General features: G+C 35.2%; 1 pseudogene; it reads right to left on the minus strand.

The window, feature by feature from the left end:
* Positions 1–19,803, minus strand: part of LOC122787971 — a 109,822-nt pseudogene extending 90,019 nt beyond the window's left edge.
* Between the last annotated feature and the right edge of the window lie 575 nt (positions 19,804–20,378).

The following is a 20,378-nucleotide window of genomic DNA, read 5'->3' on the forward strand; positions in this document are numbered from 1 at the left end:
CTCAGGGGTCCATCCTTGGCTCCCTGCTTTTCAACATCTTTATAAATAACCTTCACACTGCCCTCCCTGACACTACAGTCATCCAATACGCTGATGACTCCACCCTAGTTTGTTCTGCCTCCAACCCTTCTGAACTTCTGTCCAAAACTCAAAAAGCTTTCTCCACTACTGAAAAGTGGTTGCACCAAAACCATCTCTCCCTTAACTCCAATAAATCTAAAATACTAATTTTCCTTCCTACCAAGGCATCTTCCTTTAACAAAAACTCGTTCAATGTCCAAAGCCTAACCAACACTCCTATAGAAGTGGTCCCTTCCACAAAACTCCTTGGCATCACCATTGATGAACAGCTCAAATTTGATCTCCACATTCAACAAAACATAAAGAAAACCCACCATAAATTAGGTATGCTCTACAGGAATAATCAATTTCTTTCTAACTCCTCTAGGCATACCTTAGCCATCACCTACCTCCTCCCTTCTCTCCTTTATGGTGCCCCACTTCTAACTAATCTTTCTGCTTCCAACACCTCAAAACTCGAAGCTTGCTATAATAAGATCTCTAAATTTGCCACCAAATCCAAAACCTGTACTCACCACTGCCATGCCCTACAATCTCTAAACTGGTTAGAACTCCCTAACTACCTTGACTATCTCCAACTAACTACTGCTCACAAATTAATATTTTATCCAGAAAAATGCCCTGCCTTATCTAACATCCTTCCCCCTTACATCCCTAACCGATCTCTGAGATCTGAACACCAAAACCTAATCTCCATTCACAAACTTAAGCATCCCGCTGGCCAGCTCCTACTCTCCTTCTCTCTTGGTAGAAAATGGAACTCCCTCCCACATTCTCTTAGGACCATCCCTAACTCTGACTCTTTCAAGACCCATCTTTTCTTACACTTATCCCCCAAATGGAAATGTCCTTGCTTTCACCCAGTATAAATTCTAGAAACTTTCTCCACCTTGACCTCTATTCTCAAGCACCAATCTACTATATACTCTCTTAATTTCATTCTATGTTCCCCCTATATGGTTATAGCTGACTTTCAGTTGACTGTAAGTATGTAAATACTGTTCATATGTAGCAAAAAAAAAAAAAAATGTTTACCTTTTTTCTTTGCAGACTCTACATCTTGGACATTGTACTTTTATGATTGTATTTTATGTAATCCTTACTGTATTGCCTACTACTGCATCTCACATATTCCTAACGGTTTGTGACATTGTATTATCATCCATTACTGTATGTAACCTTGATTGTACTGTTTTTGGAGCTTTTCTCCCCGGGCCTCCACTGAAAATGGGTACTTCTTGGCCCAGTGGACTTCCCCGGTAATCAAACTGAAATAAATAAATAAATAAATAAATAGGTGAAATAAATACACTTAACATGTGATTGAAGGGTGTGTGAGAAGCAGTATAGGTGTGTATGTGGGGGGGGGGGGTGGCACAGGGCTCCTTTTTAAGGTCTACCCAAGAAACTTTAAAGCATTTGCCATTGGTCCAAGATGGTGGCAGTTAGCTATGTAGGACAAATTCTTGGTAAATTTTCTTGTTATTTTTGCATCTGTATTTGAGTATTGAAATGTTTTGTGCACATAAACTTTTGTAATCACGTTTTACTGTTTGTAAGTGCATGTTGTGGGACTGTCAAGTCTCTGGACTGGATTCATTAACATCCACACTAAGTGTACATCATTCTGTGTGAATAAAGAACACAGGCATAACTCACACCTTCTTCCTCCTCATTTTAGTTTTCCTACTGATTTTCTTACAACCTTAAATACCGATGGGGATTCATAAAGGTTACCACAATGTGTAGACTATGTCTACACTTAGTGTAATCTTTCTGAGTGAATAGACAGCACAAAAAATGTAGTAGGGATGTTCTTGAATACAGATTGTGTATACTTAGTGAGTGTAGGCATTCAGGAATCCGACCCTCTTTTTACAACATTTTTTATGCTTTCATATTCTTAGTATGTAACTCTTCAAATGATATTATTTGGTAACATTATTGGGGAAGTCTAATTTTTGTTTCGCTATAGTCTGCATTTTACTGAACAGGAATAACACGATCAGCTGAAAAGTAAGGTGTACAAGACAGTGGTGTGACCAGTACTACTGTATGGTACAGAAACCTGGGCAGTAAAGGCAGAACAGTTGAAGAAACTAGAGGTGATGGAAATGAAGTGCCTGAGAAAGGTGGTAGGATGCACACTGCAGGACAGACGAAGAAATGAGGACATAAGAGCAGAAGCCAAAGTAGCTCCAATTGCAGAAAAGATCAAATAAACAGATTACGATGGTATGGGCACATGTGTAGAAAAGCAGAAGACAATCTGGTGAGGGAGATTTGGGACAGACAGGAAGAAGGTAAGAGGAAGCAAGGACGTCCAGCAAAGAGGTGGATGGATTTTGTGAAAGAAGATCTGCGACAGTCAGGCATGAGTGTTGAAGAAGGCAGGAAGGTGGCACTGAATCGAGAGAGTTGGAGACAGTTAATACGATACCCCGACCCCATGTAAATGGAAAAAAGGGGATGATGATGATGAATAACACCATCAGTTGTGCTTTGCTAGCTTTTTTGAAGAGCTTAACCAGTGTCCTCTACTTCAAGTCTTTAAATATCTGTTTGCTACAATATCATTTCAATGGTTCCAGTTTCATCCTATGTTTCAGGCTACAACAAATGGAGGAAATGGAGTGAATAGAAGGAACAGAGAGAGAGAAGGAAAATGGAGAATGCGTGCCTTATTGCTGTTGTTCCTTTTTTTGTGTTCCAGGAATTTCATTTGACTTCTTTGTTTTTGTTGGTAACACCTTACACAGATGATAACACATTTGGGCATGTGTGGTCTGTTTATTCAAGTTTATAATGGGTACTGGAAATTTTCAACTTCTCCCATTTTATTAACTTTTTTCAGCCATGAAACTTTATCTTGAAAACTGGTTGCAGTTTTATCAGTCTGGATGAAGAGTTTTACTTGAGGACTCCCTGGAGTCCCAGGATCAGTGCACTGAATGTTTTGACCTGATTCATTTCTTTTGATTGTTTACTGACTACAAACTTCTTATTTAAGAACTGGGGACTGCATTTTTTGTTTAGTAATGTCTAGACTGGACAACAAAGCATGAAGTTTGAGCTACTTAATAATCTGCAACTGGGCTTGCTGTACAAACTCTTGAGAGCGTAGGCTTGCCCTTACATTTACTTCATATATAATACTATGCTGGGTGACTTAATTTGATAGTTGATCATACTTCAGTTACCATTTTATAATCTATTACTCAGATTGCACTTGCTTTAAAGAACACTGAAGTTTTTTCAATAGTTGGCATTGTATTTTTCATTCCTTACTAGTTTTCTCTGCTATATTTGTGTAAGTGTTTAGGGTTAACCGCTGAAATGAAGCTGAAAATAAAATGTTTTATTTGCCATATATATGCAGATCTGGGATTTACTACAACAGCTTCACCTGCGATTTGCATGCCTTTAAGAATATTACTTAATTGCCTAGTCTTTTAAGGCTGATCATAAAAGCAATTTATTTCTGTACATAGTGTTCTTTATCAGAACCTAAATCATAGAAAAGTAATACAGCCAAAACATTAGAAGAGACATAATATCATACTTTCAGATGATGCTAAAATTCTGTAAAACGATGGGCTCTGTAAACAAGACTGAACAAGAAAGATGTGTTTGGATTATACTAAGATTTCTAAGAAGATTTTAGAGCTACACAGTTAATGCTCATATACATATATATTTACACATAAAACACAAGCAGAAGGTTATAATTCAAAGTGGAAAGGTATGATGAAGATGAAGTGGGGAAGTTCAAGAAATAAGGAGATAGTGGGATTTTGGATGCAAATCATTCATGAGAATAATAATCATCATACAGAATATATTTACATTGCAGAAAGTATTCTAAGAACTAAGCCAACACATGAATGAAGAAAGGAGATTTTGCCAACAGTTATGACTGCTAGTAGGGGCACAGAAAATAGACAAGAAGGGGATGGAATTCACTGGAGAAAATTGGCAAAGGAACCAAGATATTTGGAGCAAATAACTAGCAAGGAAAACATAATCAAGTGGAATGAGGCCCAGAAGAAGTTTGGATTGCAGGTAAGAGACTGCTTTCCTATTAGGGATTGATATCAGGGTAGAGGCAAAAAAAGGGGATAGGAGAGTTCTACATGAAAAATCTGCCCAGGGATACATAAGATATTGCATAATAACTATAAGAATTGATCATAGGAGGTTAGAAATGATTGGGGAGACAGGCTGGAAAAGCAATTTACAAGAGAACACTGGGAAGACTTGTGTATGGCCCACAAGTTTGCAACAAAGTCTAGAAGGTTTAGAATTTTTGCTTGGAAGTGTTTGGATTTGAAGGAAACTTCAAAGAATTTTTCCTCAGGTCAATAGCAAATGAGGTAACTGGGAACATGTTTTGTGGGAGTACAATGAGTTGGTAAATTAAAACAAAAATTCCCTTCAGAGTACTCTGTCAGAAATATTGGGAGAGCAAATGTATGTAACTAAGAAAAGTGTTCTTTTGAGCTGCAAAGTAGCATCTGAATTGTGTAGACATAGTTAAGGCCTTATTAAGTTTCATTTTGTTTGCTGCCAAAAAACAATCACTAGAAAATGGAATTCAAAATCCAAGCCAACTGTATTTCAAGTATTGAATATTGTAAAGGAGGTAAAAGAACTGGAAGAAGGATCTCTAGAAAAGGGAAGGAACAGATTACATAGAAATATATGGAATTTGTGGAAACAAGAAAAGGTTGAAGAGGATGATAACTGATGACTGAAGCTATTGGATGGAAGCTTTAACTTTAAAGAATGAACCTAGTGGGAGACAGTTGATAAGGTTAACAATTTTTTGTAACAGTAAGGGGAAAATAATCTGGCTTTTAGTGCCATTGGTGGAACAAATTGCACTGGTGAGGACAATATATTGGTGCTCAGAGCAAGGTGATTTATTCATATATGATCATTCTTTGTTTAAAAGCATTTTTATTCCTTAGCAGTTGACGTGAGTTACACCAGTTACTAGGGAGAGGCTGTATTCTAATGTCATCACTTGATACAGTTTAAAAAACTGTTTTTGGTGCCTTAACTCAGAGCTGACGACATTATTTTGTCCTCATCTTCAGTTGAGGGGAGTGCCAGATTGGGGAGCTGCTGCACAGGGCAACAGAAAAGTTACATTTAAATGTGAGATTTTTAATTAAACAAGATTAAACAAAGATTAAAAAAGATTAAACAAAATAAAGATTAAAATTAAATTTAAATTTAATTTTAATTAAAGATTAAAAGATTAAACAAGATTTTTAATTAAACAAGTAAAGCAACTTACCTTACGTGTTTAATTCGAATGATTTTTCTCAAGCCTAAACTATGTAGTCATGCCACTGCCTACCTCAAATTGAATAGTATGATTAGCAGACATAAAAAGAATAGCACTGTGTGAGGTCTGCCTTACAATCAATGAGGCATGAATGAGACAAGGCAGCCAACACAAGTGGCACTGCAGGTATGAAGTAGTGCGCAACATGAAAGAGTTAAAGGTATGGACATGTCCCTGTAGTACATAAAGGAACCAGGTTTCTAACAAGCATAAGAAACTGGAAATATAGCAAGGGGTCCCTGGCTAACCAGATCATTGGAAAAATGACTCCTCAATTGGATTATAAGGTAAGCAGTGTGAGCTGTACATTTGGGCCACCAAGTGGAAATGTGTGCTGATAAAAGCTGTGTTATAGGTATGGAGGAGATATGTTGTTTGTTGCCTAGATAGTGATGTTATCTCCTTTGAGGGAGTAACGGGCAAATTATTCAGATTATTAATATGTTTTAAAATAGTGTTCTGTCCAAGCAGTTGAGAGAATTAAGAAGAGAAGCAGGATGTGAGCATGATAAAATTTGTAATTTTGAGAAGTAATGTAGGTCATCTATTATGAGGTTTGTAAGTGTATATACCACCAATAAACTGAGACATCTTGACTTGTAAGTAATAAACCAACCAGCTCCAGGAAAACCTAGTACTTTATTGGACTGAACACTCGAAACAACAGTAGACAAAAATGACAAAAAACATTTTCACTAAGTGCTTTCACCCATTGTAACAGTTGGGCGTCATCAGAGTAAAAAAACCCGTTTGAAACTTCAGCTTTTAAATAAACTGAAATACACACGCCCCCTGCTTAAAACCAATCGCAACTCTAAAACAGTCAAACAATTAATGTATGCATTTATAAATACAATTGAGTGTAATTAAGTAATGTGTACTTCCAAATATATTTATACTAAATAAATAAATAAATGAATGAATAAATAGATAAATCACTGTAATAACATATGTATGAACTGTTAATAGCAGCAAAAAACTTATTGCCTTCTATAGTAATCTAAAGTATATCACTTTGTAAAACAAAAACATTAAAAACATTAACAAACTGACATTCCATATGAAATCAAGCAACCTGAACCCCATACATCTCTATAAAATTACAATAAACTAGAGCTGTCTCTGAATAATATACTATAAATTGTTTATGAAATACATTTACTATAAGTTGACAAATCACTGTTCAAATTGTGATATTAAACACAGTAGGACCTGTGTTTTAAAACACTAGACAATGAAATATAATCATTAATTCCTGGTGACTTAGATGCATTTAACCTAAGCTGCCACAAACACTCTTTAACTTCCAGTAGGGTCTTGGCGTCACCCCCTCTATCATTGTGTGGGATTCTATCCACCACAAAAAATATACATTTTTTTTAAATTAATACAAGTCTGACTGTGTATATATAGAGCATTAGATGTTCTCTTGTTCCTAACATCTCTAACATTCTCCAAAATTCTGAGTCTTAATTTCCTGACAGTTTTCCCTACATAGAAAGTAGGACAGCTCAGGCAAGTGGCAATGTACACTACCATTTTGGTATTGCAATTGCAGTACCCCAGACATCTAATGGTCCTACTAAAATTTTGAACTACTACATAAGGACAATTATTGATATACTTGCAAGTGCTACATAAGCCACATTTGCTCATTCTAGAGTTCTTATAAATCTCTAAATTAGTTTCCGTCTCCATTAATTCTTTGAGGTTTCTACCTCTACTGTAAGTAAAAGCTGGTGTTTTACCAACTATAGTTGTGATATCATTGTTGAAAACACTTCGCCATGTTTCAGTTATGATAGTCTTAATTTGTCCAGCAACTTCATTGTATGGTAAAATCATAGCCCGTCTCATGTTGTCATCATTTGTTTTGTCAGTGTTGGTGGTGTTTTCACTAACATCTTTAACCAAACCTCCTTTAAGTATTGGTTTAAAGACTGTGTGTCTTTTCACCTCTATCTCAGATCGTATGTTCATCAAAATATCATAAGGATAACCTCTCTCAATAAACATGTCTACCAATTTTGATAGTTCAATTTCTAGACGGTTGTCATCACTAATGAGTCTGGACAGCCTGACCATTTGACCTTTCATAATATTCTTTTTTTGAAAAAAAGGATGACAACTCTGAAAATGCAAAAAGGAATTAGAATATGTCTTTTTTCGATATGTACTTTAAAATGACTTCATCCTTTTCTTTATACAATAATATGTCAAGAAAGTCACAACTTTCACCATGTATCTTATGAGTAAATTTTAATAAAGATGTAGTGGTGCCCAAATAAGTAATAAATTCACTGATTTCTTCCTCTGTCCCCCTCCAAAAAATCAATATATCATCAAGGTAACGCAGATATAATATTACCTTGTGTATGAAGTCAGAGGTGAAAACCCACTGTGTCTCCCAATCTGCCAACACTAGGTTGGCATAAACTGGTGCACACCTAGCACCCATGGCTACGCCAGTGACCTGCTTATAAAGCTCACCTTCAAACATAACAAAATTGTTGGACAAAATCATTTCTGTTAGTTCTACAATTAGACTATGTTTAACTGTGTGAAAACCACTGTTTTGTTCTAGACAGTTGTTAAACATATCAAGACCTTGTTCCTGAGGTATGATGGAAAATAAGTTGATTACATCAATAGTAACCATCAAAAATTGTTCATCTAGATGTGTGTTCCTAATCACATATAGGCAATGCAAAGAATCCCTCAGGATGTGTAGCAATTGTTTTGTAATGTTCTTGCAATGAAAGTCAACATAGGAAGCCATGGTTTCCGTTTTAGAGCCCTTGGCTGAAACTATCAGGTGAAATGGTGGATCGTTAAGATTTTTATGAATTTTTGGAATCCCAAAAATGGAGGGGGTCACTGGTGAGTTAACAAAAAGATAGTCATATTCATTCTTGTCAATGACCCCCTCCATTAACCACTCATATAAATGCCAATCTATCTTAATATAGGCTCTATTCATTTCATTTCTCAAAACTCTAGTGTAAGTAGTAGTATCATTCAAAAGATTTAACATCTTGTTAGAATAATCAATTTTAGACATAATCACAACACCTCCCCCTTTGTCAGGTTTCATCACCCTATAATAGTTAGTAGATGTTAATTCATGGAGACAAAATCTCTCACCTGAGGTTAAATTATCAGTAAAAGTTTTTGTCCCCCTAAACAACCTCCTTAATTGTTATTCACACATCTGCTCAAAAATGTGTATACTAGGATTAACAGGGGGACTAAAAGTACTTGACCTCTTAAGCACTGTGATGTTACCTGTCCATGGGCTAGGGTTTTTGTGAAAAAACATTTTAAGGTTCAGTTGCCTCGTGTATAATTTAAAATTAATTAAAATTTTTGCTATCTCATTCTTAAAATCGGGAACAAAAGTAAAGCCCTTCTTAAATAGGGCGAGATAGTTATTAGCTAAATCTAAACATGTAAAATTATAAATACATACACTATCAACTCTAATTAAATTACAACTTAATCCAGTAGTAATAAATTCATCAATACACTCAGAATTCATATTCAAGTCACCACTACCATCATCTTCGTTTGTAATCTCAGCAAAACTTTTTTCTCTAGAACAAAAAGTTCATTAGCATGCATTGGTGAATAAAACAATTCATGTTCATGGACAGATTCCACGTCATGATGAAATTAATCAAAAGTTGACAAAAAGTCCAGTGGGGACTGGTCCTGAACACCACTACCATGAATATCTGTGAAAGGGGTAGGGTGAGAGACAAAATGTATGTCTCTACTTATATTGGTCTGTTGTTCCCCTGTGACCACCTCCAATTTGTGTAGGACCTCTGTCTTCTCCCCTTGATCTGTTCTTGTTGTCGTAATCCCTGGTTGCGCTCGCGTATTTGTTCTGAGCATCTCACCGGGTAAGTCTCTAAAAAATACTCATTGTCACAATCACCACTATTGCCCATGACAACCTCGTCATCAATCAATTTGTTGTAACCAGTGAGGACCTGTTGAGTGGTACTATTAGTTACATTATTTCCATATTCAGCTCTAGAATTTCTACTTTTATACTCTTTAAAGTGAGCATACACCTGTTTGTTGGCGTAGTCTTTACTGTCCCTATTTAATTTACCAGTTTTAGTTTCAAGACCTCTTTTAACAAAAATATCCACATCAGTTAAAATTTTATCATATTTAAGCTTGTTAAAATCAAAAAGCAGGTCTTTCGTAATATTGTTGTTTAACTGGGCCAGTTCATCTTTCAACAAATCTAATTTATGAGTATTGTTACGTATATGATTTGCATGAGTTCCATACCTGTACGGTCGAAAAATGCCAAGAATTCCTGAAAACCTTCCGTTCTAGCTTCGAATCCCATTGGTAATTTAAACATCCTTAAGCCCTTCGGCACCTGTTTGAGTTCAATGGATCTTTCTAAAAACACATTATCCATTTGCAAAGATTTAAACCTTTTGAGTTTTCTTTCAAATTCAGCTAGTTGTACTTTCAAAGTGCCGCCTCCCGCATGGTTGCTTGCTCCAGGCTTCCAATTAGTAGCAGGAGGGGCCAATATTGTGTCGAAGTTCCTTTGTATGTTATTATTGCTCAGACAAGGTTGATTGACAACTCTAGGCACCCTATTAATCTCTGGAATGGCAGTGTCATTGAGTATAGCCTCTCTAGTACTGGTAGTGGGAGGCGTGGGCAAAGTGTACAATAACGCTGGAGATTCAGTCAAAGTGACATCACCGGTGTTGGTTGTATTAAAAGCGTTAACAACCATACCTTTTTCTTGAAATGTCTTCATAAGTTTGTGAGTTATTTCAACATATTGTAGCATCAGTTGCTCCATGTAGCCAGTCCAAAAAGTGATAAGCAGTCAAGGAACACAGTTGGCGTTGAAGTAAACTCCACCAATAAACTGAGACATCTTGACTTGTAAGTAATAAACCAACCAGCACCAGGAAAACCTAGTACTTTATTGGACCGAACACTTGAAACAACAGTAGACAAAAATGACAAAAAACATTTTCACTAAGCGCTTTCACCCATTGTAACAGTTGGGCATCATCAGAGTAAAAAAACCCATTTGAAACTTCAGCTTTTAAATAAACTGAAATACACACGCCCCCCTGCTTAAAACCAGTCGCAACTCTAAAACAGTCAAACAATTAATGCATGCATTTATAAATACAATTGAGTGTAATTAAGTAATGTGTACTTCTAAATATATTTATACTAAATAAATAAATAAATGAATAAATAGATAAATCGCTGTAATAACATATGTATGAACTGTTAATAGCAGCAATAGCAGGTTTGGTTAAAGATGTTAGTGAAAAAACCACCAACACTGACAAAACAAATGATGACAACATGAGACGGGCTATGATTTTACCATACAATGAAGTTGCTGGACAAATTAAGACTATCATAACTGAAACATGGCGAAGTGTTTGCAACAATGATATCACAACTATAGTTGGTAAAACACCTGTTTTTACTTACAGTAGAGGTAGAAACCTCAAAGAATTGATGGAGATGGAAACTAATTTAGAGATTTATAAGAACTCTAGAATGAGCAAATGTGGCTTATGTAGCACTTGCAAATATATCAATAATGGTCCTTATGTAGTAGTTCAAAATTTTAGTAGGACCATTAGATGTCTGGGGTACTGCAATTGCAATACCAAAATGGTATTGTACATTGCCACTTGCCTGAGCTGTCCTACTTTCTATGTAGGGAAAACTATCAGGAAATTAAGACTCAGAATTTTAGAGCATGTTAGAGACATTAGGAACAAGAGAACATCTAATGCTCTATATACACACAGTCAGACTTGTATTAATTAAAAAAAAATTATATTTTTTGTGGTGGATAGAATCCCACACAATGATACTGGCGGTGACGCCAAGACCCTACTGGAAGTTAGAGAGTGTTTGTGGCAGCTTAGGTTAGATGCATCTAAGTCACCAGAAATTAATGATTATATTTCACTGTCTAGTATTTTAAAACACAGGTCCTACTGTGTTTAATATCACAATTTGAACAGTGATTTATCAACTTATAGTAAATGTATTTCATAAACAATTTATAGTATATTATTCAGAGACAGCTCTAGTTTATTGTAATTTTATAGAGATGTATGGGGTTCAGGTTGATTGATTTCATATGGAATGTCAGTTTGTTAATGTTTTTAATGTTTTTATTTTACAAAGTGTTATACTTTAGATTACTATAGAAGGCAATAAGATTTTTGCTGCTATTAACAGTTCATACATATGTTATTACAGTGATTTATCTATTCATTCATTTATTTATTTATTTAGTATAAATATATTTAGAAGTACACATTACTTAATTACACTCAATTGTATTTATAAATGCATACATTAATTGTTTGACTGTTTTAGAGTTGTGATTGGTTTTAAGCAGGGGGCGTGTGCATTTCAGTTTATTTAAAAGCTGAAGTTTCAAACGGGTTTTTGTACTCTGATGATGCCCAACTGTTACAATGGGTGAAAGCGCTTAGTGAAAATGTTTTTTGTCATTTTTGTCTACTGTTGTTTCGAGTGTTCGGTCCAATAAAGTACTAGGTTTTCCTGGAGCTGGTTGGTTTATTACTTGTAAGTGTATATACCTCTAAGAGGTGATTACCAGGGTAAAAGCATGATAAAACCTACTGCTTTAAATTAAAGGAGGCATAGTAGTGGCTGTGGAATTAGTGTGGGAAAGGATTAAGGCCAAGCAAAAACTCCCAGGGTTTTTTTTTGAAGCATCATCATCATCTTCTTTCGGCATAGTACATGGAAATATTTTACAAAAGTGCAGGAATCATTTGTTTTGTGTGGTGACCAGTAGTTTAACAGTGTCCTCAAACAGATTATATTTTAATGTTTTTTATTAATTAGGTTATTATAATTTTGTTCAATTATTTGTTTGCAGAATTGAGTATGTATGTAATTTCAGCACATGCATGTGCTCTAAACAGTTAGTACTGATGTTATTTTCATTAATAATTTAAAATTACATTGACTGGCAAAATATTTTACAATTATACCAGGAGAGGGAGCTAGCTTACTATGGTCTGAAGGAGCTACACGCACTGATCTGAGTTCCAAATGGACTGAGACGAGTTAGATTTTCAACTGTTTCCAAATGGACTTAGTGCAGTAAAAAACAGAAATGAATGGTTAAGGTGACAGCCAGCATCTAATCATATTCTAAATGCAACAGCAAGGATTTATCTTTTCAGGTATTTCTTTATTTATTTACTTATTTAATTACTTATGTATGCATGCATGTGTTTATTTAATTATTTTGAGGGATGGTGTTAAATGCTGAAGGAACATGCGAAAACGTCCTTTTCATTTTCACAGCTAGTAAATCTTCAGAGATACACATTATAGTCCATGGTGTAATTCACTGTCAGATAATATTATTTTATATCTTAAAAAATGAAAGCTAGATCACATTTCTTTTACAGTGAACATAAAGTATAATTTTCTACTACAATTTTTAAATTATTTCGTTTATTTGTAGTTACCTCATTGTGGGTGCTCAACATGTACCAAATCTGTGATGGCACAGCTACTTGAAAATTTACTAATAGAATGACAGGCTGTGTGTTTCACAAATGGATTTTTATGGTTTTGTTTTGATAAATTAGATATTTGACTGGTGGTAGCTGAAAAATACATTAGAAAATCAGTTAATTAAAATGGGAAAGTAGTTAATCATATATGCTATTCTACCACAATATTACGAAGTTGTCTTTGTCTATAGAGTTACCAAGGAGTTACGAAGGATCAGACCGAAACACCTGGGATGCAAACTATTAAACAGACAGCTCATGTTATTTAATACAATGCAGCCAGTGAATGCTTCCAAGTACCAGACAAAGGTTTACATTTAAAACTGACATTTTTTGCTTCCTCCATTTTCTTGGCTAATGTCAGCATTTACCATCACCTGACAGACCATTTGCTCAGAGGGTATGGTAGCTGGCATTCCTGGGCTAGACAAAAACCATAGGTCCCTCTTGTTTCTGCTTGGAAATCCTAATCAGCTCTCAATTCCTTGTTTGGGAGCTGGCCAGCTTGCTGATTCAGTGAGGACAGCCTACCTTCTCTCCCTGGGAACACCAGTTTTCACCAAGAAGCTCCTCCAAGCTCCACCATTCCAGTCTCCTGAGTGGAGGAATGCCTCCTTATGCCAAGTTCCCCTCAGTGTGATATGCACTATGACAGTTCAGGCTCAGTAAGTCCAAACTCCACCAGGTAACACCTAGTGCTCCCACTAGGTATAACCTAATGGTGAGCAAAAGCCACATCCCTTCCCCAAGGATGGGGGAGCCAGCAGTGACCTGCTCATTCACATATTACCCTAGCCAGCTCCTGCAGACAGCCAAGCAACTTTTCAAACTCAGATCATGAGTGGTGTACTCAATGTTTTATCCCTCTATGCCACAGAGGTGACTGCAGCTTTTAAATCTGACGTTTGATCTTGTATGATCTAAAGATTCTGGCTCTACTAAGTACCATTTATTATAAAACTGTCCAGTTAATGCACTGTTTTATTGGCATTTGTTATTATTTGTTGTTTTAACTCCAGTAGATGTATCATTTCAGCACAGCATCTCACAGTTACTAACTTTTCAACAAAAATGCATTAAACCAAGTTGTTGATATGGTAGTAATTTAGCAACAATTGTTGTAATGTAAAAATTGCAATGTAAGTAAGGTTGAATAGATTGCACTAGTACTAGGATTCCCATCTTTATTCAGCTACTTTGTTTTTGGATAAAATTATGCATCACTGCATTTAGGTTGTCACTTATTTGAAACTAAGTATGGCTTCACGTACATTTTCCATTTTGATATATATATATATATATATATATATATATATATATATATATATATATATATATATATGGGTCCCCTATTTGAAATGCCGACCATGCGGAACCGGCATTTCCGTACAGTGCAGGATGGAAAGATTTCCATCTTCTGCACTGTAGTGTGATCTCAGAGTTGGTATATTTAAGTTACGGGGGGGGTGGGGTGCAGGGGGGCTTGCCCCCCTGCTAGCAGTGTTAAGGTAAGTGTTTGTTGTTTTTTTTTTTTTCTTTTTTACATGTTCAACATTTCAAATGTCAATCATATGGTCTCAACCGTATGGTCTTCAACATTTTGGAATGTCGAATAGCATTTCTACTAGTAGCAAAACCATGTTTATCCTGAAGCATTCCAAAATTGCAAGAAAGTTCCTGGGAATAGTTCTTTACTGATGTCCAGTAGATGTATCATTTCAGCACAGCATCTCACAGTTACTAACTTTTCAACAAAAATGCATTAAACCAAGTTGTTGATATGGTAGTAATTTAGCAACAATTGTTGTAATGTAATGCATGCATTTAAGCATGCTACTATTTTTCATGTGCTGAAGGTGCCCAGCCTTCAGCCGGTTGCTGTTTACAACATATGGAATTACTCCAGAAGAACACATAGTCTGTCGTGTGCTTTTATTGATTACTGTTCTTTGTCCTGCTGTCTACCTACATTTACTGCAATGGAAGACATATTGACATATTGTAATTTTGTTCTTAAAAACAACACCATTTAAATTCAAATGAACTACAATTCCAGTGGATTCCTACCTATTGCTAGGTGATAGCATTTGCCTGTCACTTGAGAACACAACTGCTCATGTTCAAACCTTTCAAACCACAAAGGTCAAAGCACTGGGATCAGATGTGGGAATCATACAATGTTCCTTCACTTTCGAATACTATCAGCTAGATAAAGTAAACTCAAAAAAGTGTAGAGACTTGTTAAGTACTGTCACTGTATAACAGACTTATACTGGGATCAGAAAGTTGATTGCATAGTTTGGTTCTACCCTGAAACTAAAACCACAAGATTACTATAAATCTGTATCTATAATTGCACATCTCTAACTATATATCTATGTATATAGATCTCTGTGTATATGTGTGTCTGAGGGTATGTATTAGTATACAGACTACACATACAAAGGCACACGTATTTATGTGTTGCACATATGTTAATGAAAAGAATGCAGTTTTTGCACACACACACACACACACACACACACACACACACACACACACACACACACACACACACACACATATGCACACAGTCTCTCTTTGATATATATATATATATATATATATATATATATATATATATATATATATATATATATATATATATATATATATATATATATATATATACAAATACGTATGTATATACTTAGTTAAAAAGATAATACCATTGATGTGGCTTGTTCAACTGACAAAATAATTAATAATTAATCTGGCGCAATCTACAGGAGTGAGATCACATAACAGTGAGAATAAGTAAGTTTCTTCTTTTTCACACTGTTGCACAATTTGAGAGCTAAGATATATATATATATATATATATATATATATATATATATATATATATATATATATATATATATATATATATATATATAGGAGCACTTTATAAGCTCGAAATATTGAAACTTCAAATTTCAAAATCTCGAGCTCATAAAGTTAAAGGATCGGAAAATCGCAACCCCAGAAGTGCGAAATTCAAAATCTCGAATGCGGGAGATTTTGAATTAGTGGTTCTGGTGTTGCACTGTGTTCATGGATTCAGCAAAGTGTTTATGTTTAAGGGTGTTAGGTAGGGACTGTAGTGTGTGTTAGTGTGTGTTGTTACCATGATGTGTGTGTGCGAGAGGAATGTAGTTTGTGTGATGGTGTTTTGTGTGCGTGTATGTATGTGTGTGTGTGTGTGTGTGTGTGTGTGTGTGTGTGTGTGTGTGTGTGTGTGTGTGTGTGTGTGTGTGTGTGTAGTGCGACCTTGGAGTTAGAATATTTAAGTGCGGGGGGTCTGGGGGGTTCAGGGGGCCTTACCCCCATCACATAATAAGGGTAGGTGTGTGTGGTTGTTTAGTTGTGTGCATGTCTGTTGTATTGGTTTTTGAAAGTGTTGGGAGATTGAATTTCGTAGTTTTGTGGTTTGGATTTAGGCTTTCACAGTTTTGTGGTTTCGGGTATTTGGATTTTACACTTTATGGGCTCAAGATTCTGAAATTCGAGATTTCAGAATTTCGAGCTTATAAAGTGAATCTATATATATATATATATATATATATATATATATATATATATATATACGAGCTTATAAAGTGAATCTATATATATATATATATATATATATATATATATATATATATATATATATATATATATATATACAGGGTGAGTGGATGGCACCCCTGGAAAAGTACTTTATATAGCTAATTAGTACAACTTGGATGGAATTCCTGTTGATGACATGTGACTGTTGGAATAGGACCCAATGGAAGGTGTCTGTTGACTGCATGACACATAATTAGATATAGATATGTGTGTATATGTAGTGTATGAACAAACCTAGATAAATATTGTTTAGGCCTAAAACACAGTCATAAGTAAATCAGTATGTGAGTTAGCACAGTGGATTAAGGCTGTGAGCGTTTATCAAGCTACTTCTTGTAGTCCAGGGTTTGATTCCATCACCTTCTATTTGTCTGCTGTGTGACTCTAACAAAGTGTTCACAGCTGTCTATGAAAAGAGGCATTTTTCTTCAGCTGATTAACCCCAGCTAACAGATAAATCTGCAGTAGTCTACTTACACAAATATAGGTAAGTATATTCTGTACAAGACATTAGTTTATAGTCTGTGTGACAATATGTTAAAGAGCATGCAGAAAAACTTTAAAACAGTGCATGTTAAAAGAGTTAAAGAACACTAAACAGTTTCGGGTCCTGCAGTTGATTAATGCAATGTCCTGCCAAAATACCAGTAAGTTATTTTTAAATGTCTTTATGCAATACTGGTAATTTTTCACAGTTATCTACAGAAAATTATAAAGTGTTTTATTCTACTGTTTGTGGTATGTTCTTAGATCATATTGTATATGGTTTTAAATACTAAATGATACTAAATGTAAGTATAAGCTATGTTAAAGTTATCTGAAGAGCAATGTAATCTTCAAAGTTGGTATTCAGAAGCAAATGGTATACAGCACAAACCTGTTTCCAACAGGTCTGCATAGTAAAATGTTTGTTTCTGATGCAGGCATTATGGTAATGCTATACAGACATACAGCTGCAGGTAAGTGATGATACAGCAGCCCACCAGGCGGCATCATCACATGCAACTATAGCAGTCCAGACGGAGGAATGACTAATAGCAATTAGCCATGTGTGCTTCCCTGGAGCCTTACACTAGGATCAAAATAGAGTAGTAGCGTGATTCAAACACAGACTCTATCTTATTTTGCAGCAAAGCAATGGGAATGTGCACCATTTTGATTTGATGTATACCCATTCCTGTCTTTGGCAGGAGAACAGTTGTTAGCTCCACAGCAGATAAGTACTGCAAGGCTCTGTATGGAAGTGTGTGTGTGTGTGTGTGTGTGTGTGTGTGTGTGTGTGTGTGTGTGTGTGCGCCTAAGTGTCTGTACAACAGAAGTGCATAGGTTGGTAGGTGGAACACTTGTGCAGCTGTTCTAACTACACTATGTGTTCAGTTCAGAGGCAGGTAAATCATTTGCCAATGCAATTTTGATCCATGCGGTTCTTGCATGCAGTTGAATCACCTGTTATCTCTGAAGTACTGTTACAGCTCACCGGCAAAGCATTAGGTGTGCTATGCCAATAGCTTCTGAATACCTCCACAAGTTCTTGCAATGTACTCATGCACAGAAACATCAAAGACAGCACTATTTTTTATATTAGATGTGGTTTGTCCTCCATCATTATTTTAGCAAAAAGTAAATAAGGGGCAAGGTGAACAAATTAACTCCAAAGGAACTAATACAAAAATGTACTCATTCTATAAAGATGCATGTACTGGACCACAGTTTACATAAACACTGAAAACATTTCACAATTGTATACAACTGCTACCTAAACTCCTACTCCTGATTTTTATGAAAAAACATGATATCTTTACGTAGGAATTCTAGCTTTTTCTCTGATGTATTTCTAGTTCTTATTGTCATATGTATAATTTTGCTTGCTAGATTTATCTGTTGCACTTATGAACTCTGTTTGGTTTGTTGATGTCATATAAATTCCTTTGTGTCATTCCATATTATATGCAGCCTTCATTTTTGATCCATGCTATACAACCAGCAATAACTTTGAGGAAATTAAAAATATTCTTTGTAAACAGCCAGTGGTTGTTACAGATGTTTTCATTTGATATATTTACCATATATTTAAATGGTGTAAATAGAAAAAAAGATTAGAAGTTGAATACAAAATTATTTAGATAGGTTTATACATAATTGTTCCCTAAATTATACTTTTTCTATCTTTATATAGGAGAAGATTTCACAAAAAATGTAAGATTACTCATCTCATGCTTTATAACAAATACCCCACCTTGAGAGTCATTGACTATCAACTACTAACCCCTTCTTACCTGCATTTTGTCCTTCCTAGTCTCTATTTTTCTTTTTCTTACTTATTGGTTTTTATTTTTTCTCTCAAATGAATGTTGATGCTTAATTACTATGTTTAACTGTTGCCTGATTGTATTTGTAACCCCTCTATTGAATTAAGACATGTTTATCTCCAAAATCTACTCTAATGTCTCTGTACAGTATTCACAAAATTTACTTTCTTTACATATTATGCTGTATAATTTAAGCTAGTCATTTTTTCTAAGTTTTTAATGCCTTAATGTATTTGTGCATGGAGCTTTTCTCCCCAGCCTCTGCTGAAAATGGATATGTATCCAGCTAGACTAGCCCGGTCAACAAATATAAAATAAAACAAATAAAATAAAATAAAATAAATAAATAAGATTCGTTTTCCGGTATGAACTGTCTGAAAAACTATTTTCCCAAGCCCCCAGCATCCATATATTGATTTAGCAGTTGTGAATGAAAAAAGGAAATCTGCTGCAAGTTCACTTTCTGTTTCATTCAATATGCTTTTTTTGTTTTTCCTTATTTACAAAGAGGAAAAGGATGCCAGTTTTACAGTCTTTGCTAACAGGATTCATACAAAAGAGCACAAATATCAATGAATAAATGTAGTTTCAATTTTTATTCAGCTGCTTTACCTTCTTAAAACTTTGTTTTATTATTTGCACTTGTACATACTGACCTAAAATAAGAACTGCAGCTACACAAGATATTCTTGTGAACTTTCATTTCCACTCCATTGACCTTGATTACTGCATCACAGAATTCACCCTTCAATCTAAATTCATTAAAGATTTTACACGATGTAGGACTCAGTTTCCTCTCTACATGAATCTTGTCAAGACTGGATGTTTTTGATGGTTCTCCCATATTTTAATCATTCAGGCAAGCACACAAGTTTTCTTTGATGAAAGGACCAGGCCTTTTGAACTGTTTCTGTATTTTTCCTCCTAAGTTAGATCTTGAGATTCATAATGATCTTTACTTAGCATGTTCTAGAATTCCCCAGTATTAATGACATCATTGAGGCATAGTGTTGCAGTCTAGAACACCTTCAATACAGTATCAAATTTCACATAAAGAATATATAATCTGGAACACCACACACTTTTATTGTTAATAAAAGGCATGCTTGTGCCCTCATACAACATTCTCACAGACAATCAGAACAGAATCTGGAATCAAATAATTTATGTTATGATGAATTAGTAAAGAATGCTGCAGCTCCAGAGAAACCTAATGGACATACCTCTCAAATGTCCAGACTTTCACAGAATGTCCAGATTTTTGCATCAAATTTGGTCTGTTGATTGAAGTCACTAAACGATTACATAAATTTGAATTTCAGAGTTTATTTACTTCAGAAAATGCTTGGAAACATAAATCCTGTTAAACCCTGTCATTCTAGCATCTTTCTAAGTTTATAAGAGCAATATCTATAACCT

This window comes from Protopterus annectens, chromosome 13.part0, assembly GCF_019279795.1.
Source record: "Protopterus annectens isolate FY-2018-M chromosome 13.part0, PAN1.0, whole genome shotgun sequence".
NCBI classification, from domain to species: domain Eukaryota; kingdom Metazoa; phylum Chordata; order Ceratodontiformes; family Protopteridae; genus Protopterus; species Protopterus annectens.